General features: G+C 57.2%; 1 long non-coding RNA gene across 1 annotated transcript; it reads right to left on the bottom strand.

Annotated features, from left to right (window-relative positions):
• Positions 1–15,215: 15,215 nt before the first annotated feature.
• Positions 15,216–17,632, bottom strand: LOC136793718 (uncharacterized). The gene is made up of 2 exons (XR_010839338.1): positions 17,518–17,632; positions 15,216–17,435 (listed from the first exon to the last, which is right to left on the bottom strand). It is a non-coding gene; the product is annotated as an uncharacterized lncRNA (long non-coding RNA).
• Between the last annotated feature and the right edge of the window lie 1,713 nt (positions 17,633–19,345).

Raw genomic sequence — 19,345 nt, 5'->3', positions numbered from 1 at the left:
ATCTCAGGACGTGTAGCACAATAAGGGTTGCTCAGTGGATGGATGGGTGGATGGCGAGGGTGGGGCAGGTAAAGATGCCAGAGAAGGAGAGAGAACCCAGGTGGACGCCAGGCACAGGGGGAAGTGATGGGCAGGTGTGGGCTGCTGCTTTTCTGCCTGGGAAGCCATGGTATCCCCTGGGTCTCAGGGCTCCTCTGGGCACCAACTGGGTGGGTGCAGGTGTGGGGATGGGATCTGAGATAAGACCACCTGGGTCAAGCTCAGGCATGATTAGAAGTAAAATAGGAATGTCTACAGTGTTGGAAGAGGTCAACTGACAGCAGGCGTTTTGGAGATTGAAGAGAGTAGGAAGGGAGATAAGACTCTGGTGGTGGACTGGAACCTGGCAGTGGGTGGCTGTCACAAGGAGGCCAGTTGAGGGGGTGGAGCTGTCTTCTGATCTCAGCTCAAGCTTTCGCCTCTGCCCAGCTAGTCTTGGCATTCCTGTCAGTACCCCCTTCTCAGGAACTTCTAGGGGTCCCCATCAAAGCCCATTCACCCCCTCTTCCTGCCACAGCTGAAACTGCAATTGTCAAGAATGGCCAGGTGGGTCCTCAGACCCAATCCTCAGAGGCTTCTGGCAAAGCTTTGGTCTGTGGGCCCTGGCGCCCATGTGTGCCATGTTGGTCCTGTACCCAGTGGAAGCTTCCCAGTTCTCATTTGTCTGCTCACCTCTCAGCCCATCTGCCTTTCCACCCACCTGCTTCTCCCTCCCTTCACCATCTTCTCTTTTCCATCCACCCTTCATCCTTCTCCGCATCACCTTTCCTCTCTCCCGCTCACCCACCCTCTGCCACATCCTGGGTGCATACACTGGTCTTTCCCAGTGAGTCCTCACCCTGTGGTGGGAGGCCTCGTGGAGTGGGCGCAGGTAGGGGGCAGACATCCAAACACATCATCCTGAGACAACGTGTAGGCAGGCCTGTGCAAGCTGTCACCTGGTTCTAGGCCAGGGAGTGGCTCTTCTGCCTGGGGCAGTCTGGAAAGCCCTCCCAGAGGAGGTGACATTTTGATCTAGGTCTTACAAGGTGACACAGAGGGAGCCAAGGCCACTTTTTTGTCAGGCCCAAGGGGTGTGGAAGTATGTATGCCCTCAGGGAGCTGGAGTAGAGGGTGGGAGAGGAGAGTGAGAAAAAAAAGAGTGGATCAGCATGGGAGAGGCCTTGAATGCCAAGCTAAAGAGTTTGGACTTTAGACTTCTACGGGCCATGGAGAACCTTTGGAAGTCTCAACCAAGGTTTGGGGGGAGTCTGCATTTTAAACTATCCCTGGCACAGGGTGAAGGATGGATGACAGGTGGGTGTGGGGTGATTAGAGCTAGCTGATGGGTCATTCTCACATGGCTGGACCAAATGGGGATGTGTGTGTGTGTGTGTGTGTGTGTGTGTGTGTGTGTGTGTGAAGGGAAAGGGAAGCTGCTTCCCTTTCCTTATCCCTGACTTCACCTCCACCCACCCCTTCATCCCCTAACCAACATCCCCAAGAACTCGGGTCCGGCAGGCCAGGAGTTAAGCCGCGAGGTCACCTGGGGGAGGTATGTCCCTGGCTCTCTGCCTTGTCTCTTTGGCTCAGTTTCACCTGCTGCCCAGCCCAGACATCACTCCCTTGGAGGCTGGGCAGGGGCCAGGCCTGGCTTTGTTGGGACCCTGAGATCTGGGCTGGGCCTGCCATGTCTGCCCTGGAGAGGCTGGAGGACCAGGAATGGAGGAGGCGGGAAGGGATGGCGATTCCTGGGACCTGGGGCTGTGAGGAGCCTGGCTGCAGAGCTCCTTGGCTGCTGCCTCAGGCATACCTTGGTCACGTGGCCGAGGGCGCCAGTGGGGGGTACTTGGCCAAAGGTGGCAAGAGGTGGGTGGGGTCGGAAAGTGCTCAGGGCCGCCTTCTCCTTCTGCTTCTGCTTGTTTTGCCCCTCTAGCTCAGCCCGCCGCTGCCCTGGGGAGGTGAGGCACTCTTGCCTGTAGGATCAGCATTCTTTGAGGCCCAGAGCTGGCTCTCCTCCTGGTCTCCTCTGTCTCATTTCCGCCTTCCTTCTCTCCTTAAATCTCTCTCATGCTCTAACTCTGTTTCTTTCTATATCTGGCTTGCCCATTCCTTAGGAGTTTCAAACCCCTTTTCCAGCCTGTTTCTTCCCCCAGAGGCAGTAGGGAGGGTTGGATGGATGGCCTCTCTCTTACACAGGAGGCAGTGTGGAGTAGTGGTTACGTAAGTGACCTTCAGGGTTAAACTAAATTCAGCTTTGGTCTTTGCCCCTTCAGGGCTGTGCATCGCTGAGCGTATTATGTAACTTCTCTGTGCCTTGGTTCCCTCTGCTGCCCTTAAAAGCACTTAGGACATTATGGGGCATACCGATAGCATTTTATAAAGAGTAGCTGTTGGTGTTGCTGTCGTTATGGTTATGGAGCGACTGTTACTAGTCCAAGTCCTCTGAGAAACAAGATGGGATTAAATGTGTAAAGATTTTATTAAGGGAAATGCTTGAGTGAAAGGAAGGAGCTGGGGAAGGCTGGGAGAGCCTTCAGATGGCAATGTGAGTCTGACCCCGGGTGAAGGGGAGACAGAGAGAACCAGAATGGGATGGAAGTGCCCTAGACCTCCATGCCCTCTCAGGAGTGTTCAGCAAAGCAGACAGGCAATCCAGGAACCAAAGTTGGCAGGCAAGTCTCCTCACCCCCAGGAACAGGTCTGCCTTAGAGTCAGTGGCAGGGAGCGGCCCGAGGAAGCGCGGGCCGCAGCAAGCTTGGATTTCGGTGCACAGCTGGGCCCCTGTTCCTGCCGCAGGAGGTCTGCACGGTGCATTCTAGTGGCCGCCACAGGGCCTTGCGAACTCAGAGGAGGACAGGGCCTTTGGTCCCGGGGTCTGAGGTGGGTTGGGAGGGGTGGAGGGGGGGTGACCCAAGGATCTGGAAGGAGGCAGCAGCCTGGGCCCCAGGCCCTTCCGGGCCTGCCTGCTTGGCCTGGCTGCCAGGCCTCCTCACTCGGGGCCTGGCTTCAGGCTGGGTCCTGGCTGTGGAGTTAATATCCTTTAGCTTAGTCGTGTTAATGGTGTGGTGGTCCTGCTTGGAGCAGAGGGCTGACTCCACCCAGCCTCTGACTCTGCTCTCTGTTCCCCTCCCCATCTTCCCTTCCTGCTTGAGGTACCTCGGTGCTGAGCGGGTAACTGAAGCACAGGCACACTGGGCCAATGAGGGTTCTGGGTAGGGGCATTCAGGAATCTTACCCCCTGGACAGAGCCATCCACCTCACAGGTCATCCTAGGAGAGGCCGGGCAGCTTGATACTACTCCTGATTCTAACCTTGGGTGTCCTCTGGGACTGGCCGGACTGGCCCGGCTGGCCAGAGTGTGGGGCAGGGGTGCAGAGAGCCGAGCCAAGCTGTGACACCATTAGGGGAATGAAGTTGGAGTGGAAGCAAGTGTTTCTGGGCACTGAGCTGAGGCCATCTGCGGGCGGTCGGACCAGTCCCAGCCCGGTCAGACTGTCCGCCCCCCACTCAGCTCCCCACCACTGCAGACTGCATTGAGATGCGTGAGCCACCCAGACGGCCTCTTGATCCCCAGCCACTCAATATGCGAAGCAGGGCTAATTTATTCCCTTGCTTCTTCATGGAATTGCAGCAAAGCCAGCAGGGGCTGAGTGTGTTGGAGGTAGCCGGTTGGCGGGAGAGCAGTTCTCCGTGGTTCTCCTGCAAGACCCCTGGGCTCCCTGTGTGACTCAACACTGCCTCTCCCAAGGCTGGCCCTGTCGTGAAGGGAGCAGGAACTTGGGGACAGGCAGCTGATGAGTCCTTGCTTCCTTGCTTACTGCTTCCTAGCTGGGTGCCCTGGGCAAACTAATAGTGTCTCTGAGCCTCAGCTTCCTCACCTGTGAAATGGGCACAATAGAGCCCACCTTGCCAGGCTGTTGGAAAGAGTATATGCCAAGATCTGGGACACAGTGGGCAGGTGGCACTGTTCCAGCCCGTCCACACTCTGGTCTTGTTGGCACCTCTCTCCCTCTTTTTTCACCCTCTGCAGTCTGGACTCCTGAATCCTGAGGTCAGCTGGGGATGGGTGTGCTAGGAAGAGGCTGTTCTCAGAGCTCTGCTCTGGGGTTCAGGGATTGGGGGTAAGGGGGTGGGACAGATACCAATAAAATGAGGGAGGGCTTGTAGCAGAAAAGTGTGGAACCACGGGTGAGACTGATCTGGTTGCAAGTCTGGGCTCTGCCACTGACTAACTTTGTGAGCCTCAGTTTTCTCATCTGGGAAATGGGAATGATAACACCTACTCGCGGGGTTAGGGAGGGGATTAAGTTGGCTGACGTAGGTAAAGTTCCGAGCACTTAGCAGGCCCTCAATAAACATCAGTTTCCTTCTCCTCCTGGAAGGGGACTTTTTTTTTTTTTTTTTTTTGTGGTACGCGGGCCTCTCACTGTTGTGGCCTCTTCTGGTTGCGGAGCACAGGCTCCGGACGTGCAGGCACAGCAGCCACGGCTCACGGGCCCAGCCGCTGCGCGGCATGTGGGATCTTCCCGGACCGGGGCACGAACCCGCGTCCCCTGCATCGGCAGGCGGACTCTCAACCACTGCGCCACCAGGGAAGCCCTGGAAGGGGACTTTGAAGTCATTTGGTTGACCCCTTCACTTGCTGGCTTGGCCAAGGGCCTCACCTCTGAGCCTCTTGCAGAAAGAGGGAGGGGGATGAGGAGGGCCCTGGACTTCGGGTCTCTGACTTGGCAGACAGGTCAGAGGTCATTTAGCAACCATGATAATAAATGTCCTTAAAACGCTGCTCACAACAACCCTGAAAAGTGATGTGAGCGGGCATTGTCACCCATTTCACAGATGGGGAGGTTGAGGCCCAGGGAGTGACTTGTCCATGGTCTCATTAGTGTTAAGTGCAGAGTTGGGATGCGAGCCAGGTCTTAGGGTTTCTGGCTCTCTGCACTTGGCCTGCCTCCTGCCTCTTACCTATTCTCTTTCTGCTGAGCAAGACAGCCTCCCTCAGCTGTACTGGGGTTGGGGTTCCTCTTGTTCTCAGTGGTCTCTTGGGAGAAAGAAGTCATTGTCCTGTTTGACCAGGCAGTCCTCCTGGGACACCCCCCCTTCCTGGCCTGGCCTTCAGCCTTGAAGGCACCCACCTTCCCCCCTGCCAGACCCGAGGCAGTGTCGGGAACAGGTAGGGGTTCATCTGCCTTCTTTGGGGCTGGGGTGGGGTTAGTCCTGTTGCCCCTCTCATTCAGGCTGGCCAGGGAAACACAGCTACCTCTCCCTCAGTTGCCTCTAGCAGGTCGGCACTTCTGACTGCCCCCTCCAGGAAGCCACTTCTCACCCCAGCTTTCTCCTTACCCACTGAGCACAGGAGCCCCGTGCCCCACCCCTGCTTCCCCTTCCCCTAAGCTCTCCAGCAGCCTCTGTGGCTGTGAGAACAGCCCCCATCTTGCTTCCCAGACCCACTGACCAGGAATTTCCAGCTCTGGGGTCTCCCCGCTCCTCCTCCCCTCCTCCCCGTTTTATCTCCCCCTCTGGGAGCCAGAGGCCCTTTGTGAAGCTCTTTGTGTGGATTTGAGCTCCCAAGGCAGGGCGGCAAAGGGACACCCCTCTCCCCTCTCCATTGTCCTGTCTCTTCTCAGGAGGCCGTGTATGTGTATGTGTATGTGTGTACATGTGCGTGTGTCATGTCCCAGCTTGGCCTCTTTTATATGGGCGGTGGGCAGGAAGAATCTTGAAAGGATTCAGGGATGCAGAGCAGTCTTGGGGCCCCTACACCGAGGCTGAGAGGCCCTAGTGGGAGAAAGGAGACTGGGTGCCTTTGAGGAGGGGGGCATCGGGCTTGGGAGTGATTCTCTGGCCCCGGGAGTGGGTGCTGTCACCCCTCCCCACCCCTGGCTCTCTCTCTGGGTCTGTCATTCTGTCTGTCTGTTTCTCTTTCCTTTCCCTCCCCTGCTCCTTCTCTCTCTGCACAGCTCACTATCTCCATCACGTCCCTCATTCTCACCCTGGCATCTGCCTTCCTTGGCACTGCCCCCCTCACCAAGGAGAGACCAGACAGGTACCCCTCCCTGCCCCTCAATGCCAGTTTCAGGGAGGCCCTGTCGCCTGCTGCCTTCCCAGTATTCTAGACTTTTCTTGACTTCTGTCCCCAACTCAGCCCTCCTGGCCCTGACTCCCTGCCCTGGACCCCCACTCTTCCTGCCCCCCCTCAATCTACAGGGTGCTTCCTCCCAGGGGTACTATTTCCACAGCCTTAGTCGTGGCTCCCCTTTACCCCGGCCAGCCCGATGACCCCACAGTCTAGAATAACACTGAGTGGCTGGCTGCCCGCTGGGGCCTGGCTAAAAATAGCCCCATGCGTGATGTGCTTTCAAGGCAGCCTGGGGCAGAGGCAGGGCCCAGCCCACAGGTCCTTCATGGTCTCCTTGGGGGACATATTCCACTGGGGCCCTAGGGCCTCCCCACCACCCTGCTCCGGCCAGAAGCTTGGTTGGAGGGCCTTGGGCCCCAACGATAACTGGGAGGAACTTTCTGGTGCTGATGGGTGACACGTGGGCAGAAAGAGGCGAGCTGAGTGCCAAGATCAAATGAGGATTCCTAGCTGGTAAGTGTCGATGGTTAGGACTTGAATCCAAGCCCAGGCTGTCAGACTGGAGGCAGAGTCACCCCAGCCGTAGCTGGTTTTGTTGCATGCGGGTTGAGTTAAGATGAGTTCTCACTCCCAGCTTTGCACTTCTCTTGCTTTAGACTCTGAGCAAAGACTCAGGCTCTCCGAGCATGAGCTTTCCTACCTGTACAATGGGGCCACCTCTAGGCACATGGCTGCTGGGTCAGTGGTTGACAGGAGTCCCAGGGGACGTCCATAAGCTCACCAAGCTGGTAGCCTCCGTCGCTTTTCAGCCTCAGCTGTGGACCCTCTGTCTCCTCCTGGCCCTTTGGATCTCCCCCTGTGTCTGGGTCTCCATGTCCTCTCTGGTCTCCAGATGACTCCCATCATGGACTTGGGGGCCCTATGGGGTCTGCAGAGTTCCTTGGAAAGGAGAGCCTGGCCTCTGCCACGGTGTGCAGAGTAGGTGAAGGGGCAAGTACAGGCTGGGTGCCCAGCGTGGGCCTCCATCTGGGTTCTGTGCTTTTAAATTCCCAAGAGCTTTTTTACTGTTGCTCTCTGAATATTCTTTTTATTTTATTACCTGCTGTTCTTGTTTCATGGATGCATTTTCTTCTCTGATCTCTCTGAGGATATTACTAACTTTTTCTCAAAGTGTTCTTCCCACTGAATTTCACTTACTTTCTTCAAGTTGCTGTTGGTCTCTATTGCTTCTCCGCTAAGATTTCCTCAGATGCCTGGGAGCCTGGGTTTTCCACTTATATTTTAAGCGGAACATTAAAGGGTGGATTCTTTGCCCTGGGGGTGGGGATGGACCAATTGAGGGCTCCGCTGGCTCTCAGGTGTCCAGCTGGGCTGCTGTATCAGGGAAACTGCTGTCAATATCTTTGGATCTGTTCTCTTGGGCTTGCCAGCCCTCCAGAGAAGTTTTCACTTTTCTGCCTCGGGCCAGGTAGGGGCCTGGCCGCCTCATATTCAGTAGACACACACTTGACCCCCTCTTTTCTATTAGTACTCATGCCCTCAACTGTGCCTGGTGGCCCTGGGGCCAGAGCCCGCTGTCTTACCCTTTCCAGGGAATAAATCTCCTGTCTTCTGGTAGGGGTCAGGGAGAGGATCTGGAAATCGAGCCACTTCTTCAGTGTCCTACCAATTCTGGTTCAGGTTCACATTCACCGCCGCCGCTCACCCCCCACCAAGGTGTTCCAATGCCACGGATCCTGAGCCTTGGAGGGGCTCTGCGCCGAAGAATCTGGCGGCTTCCTGGCTTTTCCGCAGCCAGCTCGGGGTTTAGCTCTCTCAGCCTCACAGTTCCCACACATCCGTCTGCTCTCCAACTCCCAGGATCTTGACATTGTTGTCAGGGGTGATAATCAAAATATTTAACAAGAGATCCTAGGGACTGTGCTGAGAGGCTGGAGAAGGTCCTGAGGCCCCTTATGAGACGAGAATTAGCCTTTTGGGGTCCAGGCGACAGGCTAGAGCATTGGGAGGGCGGCTGTGCAGTAACTACTTACCCACTGGACCAGAAGAATTTTAGTTCTTAACAACCGCAGTGGTTGTGCTGTGCTGAACATCGCTACTGTCGTCTCCTCTCCCTCTTTTTGGTTCTTTTTTTGATCCTCCAGGCTTTATGCTTTCCTTAAAACAACAACAACTTTCCTGTTGCTTTAGAGGAGTTTCAAGAGGGAGCATGTAAAACGTGTGTGTTCAATCAGCCACCTTCCCCGGAAGTATCCACTTGGCTCCTTTGGGCCGGGGCCTCCTTCACCTGCCGTGGAGTGAGGCTGGCAGGAATGCTGGTGAGGAGGGCTGCAAGATGCAGCCTTGTCTCGACCCAGATGCAGGGGATCCTCCACTCCCTTCCTCCTAAATCAGCTCTCTTAGTTATGGCCTTGAGGCCATTGATGGGATGTGAGGTGTGAAGCCACCAGCAGGTGTGAAAAGAGCAGCAGAGGACTGGAGGTCAGGCATTAGGAAGCACTTCCCAGCAGCCAGGGCTGTGCAGCCAGAGAGCACGATGATCTGGGGAGGCTCTGGGGTTTCCCTTCTGGAAGAACTTTAAGCCAGGAGGGCCCTTGGTTGACTTGGGCTGGAGGGGATCTCCGGGAAGGCAGGGGGCTGACTGGGACGATGCCCGTGGGCCTTGCTGCCTGACCTGCCCCCATGACTGTTGATCTTTTGATTTCCCTTTGCTGCCGCCCTCCCTGTTTGCATCAGTAGAAAGCTTCTCTCCATGGGACACAGAGTCCCCCCTTCTGTGGGGTTAAGGGATAAACCCCTGTGGAAGAAGAAGTTTGGGGTGTGAGGGGCAGAGGTATAAGGAGGTCTGGGGATCTAGAAAGAGACTTAAGGGTAGGGCGAGGCCCCAGGAGGCCCCCCTCCCTGGGGCCCAAGGCTGGAGGGGGAGGGGCCTCCTTCAAGGAGATGGGGGTCTCAAGGAGGAAGACTGGGGTGGTTCTTACCTCCAGGGCAGCCCTGCACTGACATCTCTTTATAGTCAAGCAGGGCAGAGACAAAGAATTCCCTGTAAAGTAACCTCATTTGCATACTCTTCTACTCCGATTTGCATGCTATTTGGGGTCCAAAATGGCCAGAAGTTTCCATCGGCACCTATGTTGCTTTCTCCAGGGGTACTCAGCTCTACCCCCTTACACTCCTTCCTGTCCTGGTCCCCCACTCCTCATCTACAGAGTGCCAGCCCTGGACCTTTGGCTCCAGGACCCTCACCTTGTCCTGTAGGGGCGTGTTTTATGTGTGTCCATGTATGCTGTACACAATTCCTCTCTTTCCAGGCTCATGTTTGCTTCCTTCCCTTGGCTCCTTAAACAAAATATAGCCCATTTCTAACCAGGGCCCAGCCCTTTCTTTCGAACTTTCAGCAACAATAATGGGGTTCCATCAGCCTTTCCCTAAGAGGGCTCCGCCCTGTCCTCCAAGCTGCTTCACCACTATCTATCCCCACCACCTCTATCCCCATCCTCAGCCTCTGCACACTTTCCTCTGCCTCCCTGAGACAGAAACTTAAGAAAGGGGACAATCTGGGGTTAGACAGAACCAGGTGTGAGTGGCCTAGGCAAAGGCCTGGTTGAGGAAGAGGAGTAGATGTCTGCATGGGAAGTGTTCCCCTACCCCAGGGATCTAAGATGGCCACAGATGATGGGAATGGGTTTTGGTTTTGGCAGGAAAGTCCATACAGAAGGTGCTGGACTGAGTAACGCTGGAGATTTGGGGACCAGGGGGGCAGGGCCGGCCTGTTTTCCTGCTAAAGTGAACAGGAACTTCTAATACTGAGGTACTATGCTAAGTCATAGCAAGTTGAAGACTCAAACCTGACTTGGGGTTTAGAAGAGGAGAGTGGGGGAATAGTAGGGTGAGACCAGAGGCCTCTCTGGCACTGTGGTGCCTTATTGGAAGTTCTGCCTGTTGTCTAACTTGAGTATTTCCTGCTTCGTCCCGACCATTTCCTCCTGATGATCTTCAGTGGGGGCAGGAAGCTTAGGAACTCACCGCTGTGCTTTCTTTTCTGCCTCCCCTGCTTGAGAGGCATCCTTCATTTCCTCCTTCTTCCTGAGTTCCAGACTCTTCTGGGCTTATGTGCCCCCATTCCACCTCTCTTCTGGCCTGCTTCCAACATCTTCCTAACAATGCTGTTTTGGCTTCATCCTGCTAGGACTCCTGGCTCCTCTTCCTCAGGTTTCCATTCCCCGGATGGCAGTGTGAACTGTGTGTTCCAGACAGGGTGCTCTTGCCCAGGGCTCTGGCAGAAAGCATCTGTCTGGTGGGGGTGGGGTGTGTAGTATGCAGCTAGCAGACCCAGGAAGGGCTTCGGGGTGGGTGAATTTGCTTTTACAGTCACCCCAGCATGCCCCTCCCGGACCCAGGTTCTGAGATATTTGTCCAGTAGCTCCAAAGAATGCCTGCATGAGTTGGGTCCAGTGCCAGGCATTTTCACGTTTAATTTAATCCTCGCAACTACCCATGAGGTTAGGATCCTCGTCTCCATTTTATAGAAGAGGAAATAGGCTCAGAATAGAGAAATAATCTCTTCAAGGTCACGCAGCTGGTAAGTGTCAGGGCCAGGATTCGGACCTTGGTCTCTGCTGGCTTTTACCTCAGTCTTTCTCTTTGGGAGGTGAGAGCGCGGACGCTGGAGGTGACGCTTCCCGTACGTGTCCCCTGGCATGCCCTCAACTGCACTGGGAAGAAAAGCAAATGCAACAGTGCCTGTTCCCCAGATGAGGACACTGGGGCTCCCAGAGGGGATGTGCCCCAAGCCTAGTTGGGGGTGCTTCCTCCTACCCTTGGGTCCGAGTCCTCACCCCTCACGGGTTCATGACTCTGTTCATCCATCCACAGGGCTGCGATGGGGCCGGGGAGTCTGCATCAGTAACCTCATTCTCTCTGGTCTGACTGGGGCCGGGCCTGCCCTGCTCTATCCAGAAGCTGCCATACAGGGTGAGAATAGGACATGCCAGAAGCCAGGTTCAAGTGGATCACAGAGGGGGTCTGGGACCCTTTTAGGAGGGGGAGGAGGAAGCTGTGTTGTACCATTCAGGTCACGGGAGCAAATGGAAATCTGCAGGCCCAGGAGAGCCTCCAGCCTTGACTTGAAGGGATGCAGGGATTTTACCCACATCTGATGCAGGGTCCAGCCCGGGTGCACTGATGTGCCAGCTCTCCTGGCTTCTGTGGAGTGGTGAAGGATTCACATCTGGGGGTGCTTGAGGTCCTCCCAAGAGCTTGTTCGGGGCCTTGCCCCCCTGGACCAGCTGTGGCCTTCTCCTAATCAGGAAGCAAGTGCCCTGAGAGCCTTAGCCCAGATCTGGCTCCTGACTACAGGGGCTGCAGCTGGGCCCTTGAGGGTCTCAGCTCAGACTCTGCTCTGTGTTTGCCCCTTCAGTGGTCTGAGTCTTGGCTGGCAGGAGTCCCCGGAACCCCAGGCCCTGCTTGCTTCTGGAACCTGTAGATGGGGCCGTGTCACCTTGTTTCGTGCCTCGGTTTCCCCGGCAGCCTGACTGGTGGCACAGCATGCTTCCTCTCCTCTGTCTTTATTCCTGTCCCCGCCCCCCCACTCTCCTGATGCTGGCCCTCCCCCACTGCTCTTTGTGAGATGGTCGGAGCCCTCCACCTTCCTCTTGTCTTCTCGTCTCCCGACTTCCTTCGCCCTCTGTTTGCTGGTCTCCTTCCTGTCCACTCACACCGGCTTTCTCTCACTTCTCTGGTCGTTGGCAGTCCCAGCCCCAGTGCCTTTTCCATCTTGGATGTCTCTCTTGAAAGCTCGGTTTCCCCACTCCTGTCCTCATGTCCGTCTTGGGGTCCACCTGGGGTCTGTCTCAGTGGCCTGGCTCCTCCTGGCCCTCCTTCCTTCTCACAGCTCCCTGGACATCTGCAGGGCATGGACTGAGGGCCCTGGGCTGAGTGGGGACTGGAGAGTCCTGGGGTCTCACTTCCTGGCCTCTCTCCCATTTCCTCACTTTGCAGAAACAGTGTAGGGCCTGGGCCCAGGAGAGGAGCCCAGTGTGAGGTCCTGGCTGGAGAGGGGTGAGGGGTGCCAGGGAGCGGGATAGAGGGAGGTTGTCAGGTGAGATTGGGGGGTAGGAGGGATCTGCTTCTCTGTCTGCATCTACCTCCGTTTGCCTCTCCCTGATGTCTCTTGCTGTCTGCCAGTCACTGTCACTATCTTTGCTTTTTTGGGTCATCTTGGTTCTTCAGACTGGGGGCTTTAACCCAGCTCCTCTCCTCCTGTGCCTTCCACAGCCAGCTGCCCTCTCTGTCCAGTTCAGGGGCAGTCAGTGGGCTGCTTTCCCAGGACGGGGAGGGGGCTGTGTGGGAGAGGGCGGGGGTGGGGTGGACGGTAATTGTATCAGCTGGTTCTGATGCAATTGGGCTTCCCAGACTGGACCTTCCCCTGCCCCTCCTTCCCCCCTCGCCTCCTGCCCTCTCCATTCATCTCACTCCCTCTCCCAGTTCCGTCAGAATAAATTAGACAGTCCCTGCTTTAATCTCATTGCGGGAGCCTGGGCTCAGACCCAACAGCCCAGCTCCTCGGTCTGCAGTCCCCATGCTAGGCCCTGCAATGAACACCCCAGGGGCAGAGGCATGACCGGGATGACTGCGGGCCCCTGTTCTCACTTCTCCACCCCTAAGATGCTGTGGCTTGCCCGGAAAGGCAGCCCAGGCCTCGGGCTCCCCAGTGGGTCCATACCCACCGTCACTCCAGGTCTGTCCCCACCCTTCCCCCACCCATTTATCATGTCAGCTGCTGGGTGGTGATGGAAGTCATTTGGAAAGGGGCCCAGAGGACCCAGGATTTTCAGCCTGCAGAATAGAGAGGGGGTGGATGTGGGGTGGGGATGGGGGCTTGAATAATGAGCTGCCAGCGTCTGAAGGCATCTATTGTGGAGAGAGTGACCAAGTCGTTTCTTCCCCAGGCAGGGCAATCTAAGAGGAAGTGGTCTGGAATTTGAGAGCAGGGATGGAGGTTAGATATCAAGAGGAACTTCCTGCCTGTGAGGGGTCAGAGACCTGGGTTGGTAGTGGTAAAGGGGAGAAAGAGAACTTAAGGGCTCATCTCCTCGGGATATCTATAAGAGGGGAAACATTTCCTCTCCTCTCCCTCCTCTCCCGCCTCTGCAGCGTTGTGCTGTGGAAGAGCAAAGAGCCAGGGATGGAGGGCTTTGATCCGTTCTGGTTCTGCCACTTTTGGGTTTGTGTGACTCCTGGCAAGTCAGCTTGCCTCTCTGGGCCTCAGTGTCCTCATGTGTCAATCATGTGCTGTCAGGGTGGCGGGCAGGGAAAGGCACGGGGTCTCTTTCAAGTTTAACTGGGACGGGTACTGGATGTTTGGGAGCAGAATAAGGAGGTGGCCCCTCAGCAGGGGTGGGTGGAGTAGGGAATGTGGAAAGATCCCACCGTCCTGGTGCGGTGGCAGTAGGAATCTGGAAAATGACACTCCCCAGTGGCCGTAGTCCAGGGCTGGGGCAGGGGCTCTGGATTTAGAAGCAGGAATGGCCTGCCTTTCTTCTTTCTTGTATTCATGCAATCAACCTACCAATCTACCAAGTAACTCATGTTTATCGACTCTGAGCCCTGCACCGTGCTGAGTGCTGGGTGCTGGGAGCTGGGTGCTGGGACTGCAACCATGAATGACCACCAAGATCCTCTGGGAGCCAACAGTCTGGGCGGGAGGGGATGAAACAGTGAGGAAGTGAGCAAATCTATCAATAAGTGCCATGTGCTCCGAAGACAAGAACTTACGGGTGTCACACAGAGACTGGGAGCTGGCGCGATGGAAGGACTTTCGTGGGGGTGATCTGAGAAGGTGACATTGGAGCCCATATGAGATGGGACCCCCAGCTCTGGAGGGACCCCAGTTCTGTTGCTGTGTGGGAGTCCTGGACCTTGAATGTGGTTGGGTAGTTTAACCATGAGTGGGGCTGGTGAAATCCATCCCTGGTGGCAGTGTTGAGGCTCTGGGGATGCCAGTCTTTGAGGTGAGACCCAAGTAGGAGCCCCCTGGGGGCCACCGGAGGAATTGCTGTGGCTGGGAGGGTGGTGAAATCAACGCTAGCTGTGAGCGAGCACGTGGGGGGCTGGGCCTGCCGGAGCTGTCCCCATCTGATGGAGGAGGAAGGCTGGGGGCCTCCAGGGAGGGGCCTCTGTGCATCTCTCTTGGTGTGAAAGCAAGACCCAGAGCCTCCGATCAGATGCCCAAGCCATTCTTCTTTCACAGGAGTCGCCTTTGTCTCGCTACAGACAAAACCAGCCGGGGGCACTGTGGCCCTGGGGACATGGGACAGAGGAGAATCTGTGCTTACCCTGTCCCCAGGGAGCTGGTGGCTGTGACCTGCTCTCTTGTTTCCCTGACACCTTCTCTGGATGCCTCTGGGAAGTTTCCCGTTCTTCTCCCGCTTCTCAGGGGTGGTGGGGAGCAGGGGGGACGGGGTGGGGGTGGAGCAGCCCCCTTTCTGTGAATGTGGCCTCCATCCTACCTGGCTCTAGACTCTGGAATCTCTTCCCTGGCCTGGACTCAGAATCCGGGTCTCTGGGCTGTGTGAACAAGAGTGGGGTGTGGAGAAGAAATTCCTCCTCCTTCCAACTGTGGCCAGGCCCACATCCAGCCTTGCCTAGAAGTCTGGACTGTAGCTGAGGAGGCAGAGGGGGGAAGGGCCGGGGTCCCAGGGGTGACAGGGAGACAGGCCTGGGGGGTCTGTGGGAGCCTGGACCGGGCAGGGGAGACAAAGTGTCCCCAGAGGACTGGTTAACCCTCCGGGGATGGCGGCCAGCATTTCACAAGCTCCGCTGGGGAGGCCGGGGTGAGGAGCTGGGAGTCTGTTGTCAGGTACCCACCTGGGGGCTGCAGAGAGGTTGAGGTCTGATGTGAGGCTCCTGGGACACAGCAGACCCTGGCCAGCCTCATCCCTATCCGTGGTCCCCTGTGTCTGAACATCTGCGTCTGATCCATTCTGTGAAATCCTGCATCTCTGACCCTGACGCTTGGGGGCCTGGAAGGAGATATGGGGGATGGGATGCGTGCAAGAACCTACCAGATGCAGCTTCTGGTGCTTTGAGTGCTTTGAGGAAAAAGAGACTGAAATTGAAAGACGAACTTCTGAGATTGGACCCCCTCCCCACCTTCACAAAAGTTGAAAGAGGAGGCATGGGGGGATCCTTGTTAAAGTTTTCCAGGAGGTTCTGGGGATCCTGTAGCTGCTCTCCTCAGGGTTCTGATCTCCTCTGGTGATGAAAAAAGAACAGGGGACGTGTGACTTCCTATGAGGCACCAAACTCCCGAGGACACATTTCCGTGTCCTGCCTTGGGGGCAGGATTTCGTTGGCCTTCAGGAGCTGCAACGCTGGGTACGAAGCTCTGTGGAGGTGGGGTGGGACCCGGGGCTGGGACGAGGGAGTTGGGGAGAAGCTCCAGGCAGTGCTGGGCCTGGCTTCCTATCTCTGTCGGCCACAGGCTCTTCCCTTCCTCTTTGGAGGGTCACTGGCTTAAGGACACCTCCTGCTGGCCGGTAGATGAAATGAAGGCCCCTCGGCCCTTCTGAGCCCCTTTTATCAGGATCCCCTTGTAGGGAAGGGCTGAACCTAGAAATCGCTTCCTTCTCTTTCTTCCTATCTGCTCTTCCTTCCTTCTGTTTGATGAGTGCCTTTCATGTTCTTGGTGCTGAGAAGTCTTAAGAATCCTCTTAAAGAAAATCATCTTGTCCTTCTCTCTTAGTCTAGGCAGGGCCACACTTCAGCCTATCTGAGGAACTTCCTTCTGTTTGAAAAACCCAACCAGTGATTCCTTTTGATTAAACTTTGTTCCACGTGCTGTGGATTAAGCCCAGTTTCCTCACATCTTACGGCGCAGCCATTTCCTCTGGCGCCAGGGTGGGGAGGCTGTGAAGATCGCAGGCCCCCCAAAGAGGAGGAAGGGCCCCTCTGCAGGCCTGGCACGGACTTCAGCAGTGCCGGGCACTTCACTGGAGGTCATGGGCAAGAGCAAAGGCAGGGCCCGCTAGGGAAGGGCTCGCGTATTACCTCTCCGCCTACTTCCGTGACGCGCCCTCCCGCTCTCATCCAGGGCCTTCGTGGTGGTGTGTGTGGGAAGACAGTGAGGGTCCCTTGGCTCGGGCACTGTTGAGGGCTGAGGGCCCCAATGTCTATCTTTCCTCGTCTCTCTAGCCACGTACCAGCAGGGCCCCCTGCCCCCCTCCCTCACTGTGCTCCTGCCAACCTTCCCCAAAGCGCTGCACCTCACTGCCTTGTCTCATGGTGGGGAGATGAACTGGGGAGCGGGGAGAGCCTGAGAAGTCCCATGGGGTGGGGGGAGCTTGGAGGCAGGAGTAAGCTCGCTGAGAAACTCTGCAGGTTGGGAAGGAGACCTTGCCTGGAGCCCCTGCAATGCTGGCTGTGTGTCCCCATCCTTCCCTGAGGAAGAAGGACAGCATTGTCTCCCTGAGGACAGAGAGACAGCATTGCCAGGAAAAACAGCCCCGATACAGTGCCCAGGGAAGCCCAGGACCCGGAGTGCGGGCCGCGGTGGGAGGCGGCGCGTGGGGGTTGGGAGCGCCCTGGCTGGGCTCCAGTGGTCTGTTGCTGTGGAGGAGGCCCTGGCAGGGTCCTGCTCGCAGCAGCCGCAGCTCTCCCGCCCTTTTTTTTTTCTGGGCTTGGCTGGCTGGCTCCCCTCCCAGTTTCTCTGCAGGGACAGAACCAGGGGCAGAGCTCACAGCCGCCTCTTTCCACCTCCCCGAAGTCTGTCTGTGGGTCTCCCTCTGCCTTTGTCTCTCTGCGTCCTCTCTCCCTCTCTCCAGCGTCCAGCACCTCCTCTCACTCTCTCTTCCTCCTGCTCCCTGGTTCTAGGGTCACAGTATGGTGACCCCCAAACAATTTTCCTGAGAGGCCCCCAACCCCTGTTCACATCCTCTGAGCACAGCAGAGGCAGAGAAGGGTCCCTGTTCTCCAGTGGCGGCCATGGGGCAGGACGTGATGGGACGTGGCACACCCCGAAGCCCGAGCGGGAGGTTCAGTCGTAGCTGTGGGGGGGGCGCGCAGCCAGCTCTCGTCAATCTGAGTTGGTTCAGCCTCTTAGGCAGGGGCCCTTGCAGCTTGTGGGGGGCGTTTGGATGCTCAGAGCTCCCTCCTGTAGTTGGCTGGAGAGAGATCCAGGCAGAGGAGTCGAGGTGTGGCCAGGGTCAGAGGTTGGTGAGTTGGGACAGCCCGTCCAGGTTGTGTTCGGTGTCCTGACGTGCATGCCAGGCCCACGGATGTTTCTGCTTCAGTCATGGAAGCCGGAGGTCTCCATTTAAGTTAATCACATTATGCTCTGGGGAGCAATGTGGAAATTAGAGTGAGGTCTGGAGGGAATCCGCAGACACAGACGCACACACGCACACTCACACACTCACTGCAGCTTGGAGCACAATGCTGCCGCCACGCCGCTGCGCCTTCCCTGCAGGTGGTCGCCTGGCGTCTGGCACCGCCTCTGCTCTGCCGCTCAGCCTCTCCTGCGAACCTCTCCCCAGCCTCCTCCGAAGTTGCCGGGGTGCCTGCGCCCGCCCCCGCCCCCCCTCCCCCCACAGCCCGCCTGGGAGACCGGCAGGCGGAGGCTGTCACAACGAGGGGAGGAGAGAGGCTGCGGCTGGAGGAAGTCCCCGAGGGTGGAAGCGCCCTGTAGCGCCCGCGTCTCCCGCCGGGGCTTCCGGGGGGTGGGGGTGGGGGAGATGGAGCCACGTCGGGGCCGCTCCTCGGGGGCCCCGTCGAGCTCCTCCCGCTAGAGGGGCCGGGACACTCGGGCTGCTCCTAAGGGGCTGAGCATCCGGGAGGCCACGGGGCGGGTCTGTCGCCTTCCTCCTCACCACCTCCCCGGAGCAGCCGGTCCTGCTTCCAACCCTTGCGCCCAGGGCGCGCACGTCGGGGTTAAACATGACTCAGCTGAGCTGGTGCTTCTCCTGCGTGATTCGATGGAGCAAGTACCTCTTCTCCTGCTTCCTGCCCCTGCGCTTCTGCCTCCGCAGACAGGTAAACTCACCTGGCATCTGCCCCACCCCTCCCCGACAGGCACTTTCCTCCCTCGGTCACCTAGGCGTCAGGTTTATCACCCTCTCGCTGCCCTCAGGGACACCCATCTTGACCGCTGTCAGCGTGGCTTTCATAAGAGTTTAGGGGCTCCTGGGGGAGCCCCCACTCATGCATGGATCCACAAGGGGGAGTGGCTGCCTCACCGCCAGGGCACAGCATCTTGTAAGTCTGAAGGATAACACTGGGGTCTGTGCGAGGGCGCTGGAGAGCTGGGCACAGAGGAACATTTCTGGGGGCTTTAAGCGTCCCTCTCAAGTTTCTGTGGGAATGGAGGGCAAGTTCCTGGAAATGTCTCTTTTACCCCCAGATGGGTTCAGAGGATTCAGAGTTAAGGCTGAGATGTAACAGAGTGAGATGGAAATGAAGCTGGTGGACGTCAGGAGGGATTTCCTATCTATTCAGGAGGATGGGGGGACCAGGGAACCGGACATGGAAAGGACGTGGGCTGGGGCAGTAGCTGGCTTAGTGAGGGAGGAGGAGTCTGGTGGGACCCCCAGTGCTGTGGATGGGCGTGTCATGGTTGAGCATCTTTCTCCCAGAGAAGATCCTTGACAGTGCCTTCAGGGTGTGCGTGCTTGTGTGTGTGGAGGGGGCAGGTTAGGGAGAGAGAGGAGGTGGGTCATAGCTGGCCAGCAGAGTAGGGAACTGGTAAAACTGCAGGCAACCTTAAATCCTCCCCTGGAGGCACAGAGAGAACTCCAAGAGCATGACCTAGAGCCCCCAGAAGACTCCAGTGAGGGGAAGGATTTCAGGGACTGGGGGGTCTGGCCTTCTGATCCATTCTCCATTCTGTAGGGAAGCCAGAGGGGCCCCTGTCACAAGGGGGAAGGGGGCTCAGTGGTACCCAGGCTGAGTGCCAACTGTAGAGCTTGTTTGCCTGGCTTTGAATTCTGACTCTACCATCTGCCAGCTGTGGACCTTGGGCAAGTCACTTACTCTGCCGGTACCTGTTTTCAAACATGTAGAATGGGGATTATAAAAATACCTATAGGGCTTCCCTGGTGGCGCAGTGGTTGAGTGTCCGCCTGCCGATGCAGGGGACGCGGGTTCGTGTCCCGGTCCGGAAAGATCCCACGTGCCGCGGAGCGGCTGGGCCCGTGAGCCATGGCCTCTGAGCCTGCGCGTCCAGAGCCTGTGCTCCGCAACGGGAGAGCC

This window comes from Kogia breviceps, chromosome 2 (assembly GCF_026419965.1).
Source record: "Kogia breviceps isolate mKogBre1 chromosome 2, mKogBre1 haplotype 1, whole genome shotgun sequence".
Taxonomy (NCBI): domain Eukaryota; kingdom Metazoa; phylum Chordata; class Mammalia; order Artiodactyla; family Physeteridae; genus Kogia; species Kogia breviceps.
The sequence above is the reverse complement of the archived record's forward strand: the minus strand, read 5'-3'. Positions and strand labels throughout refer to the sequence as shown.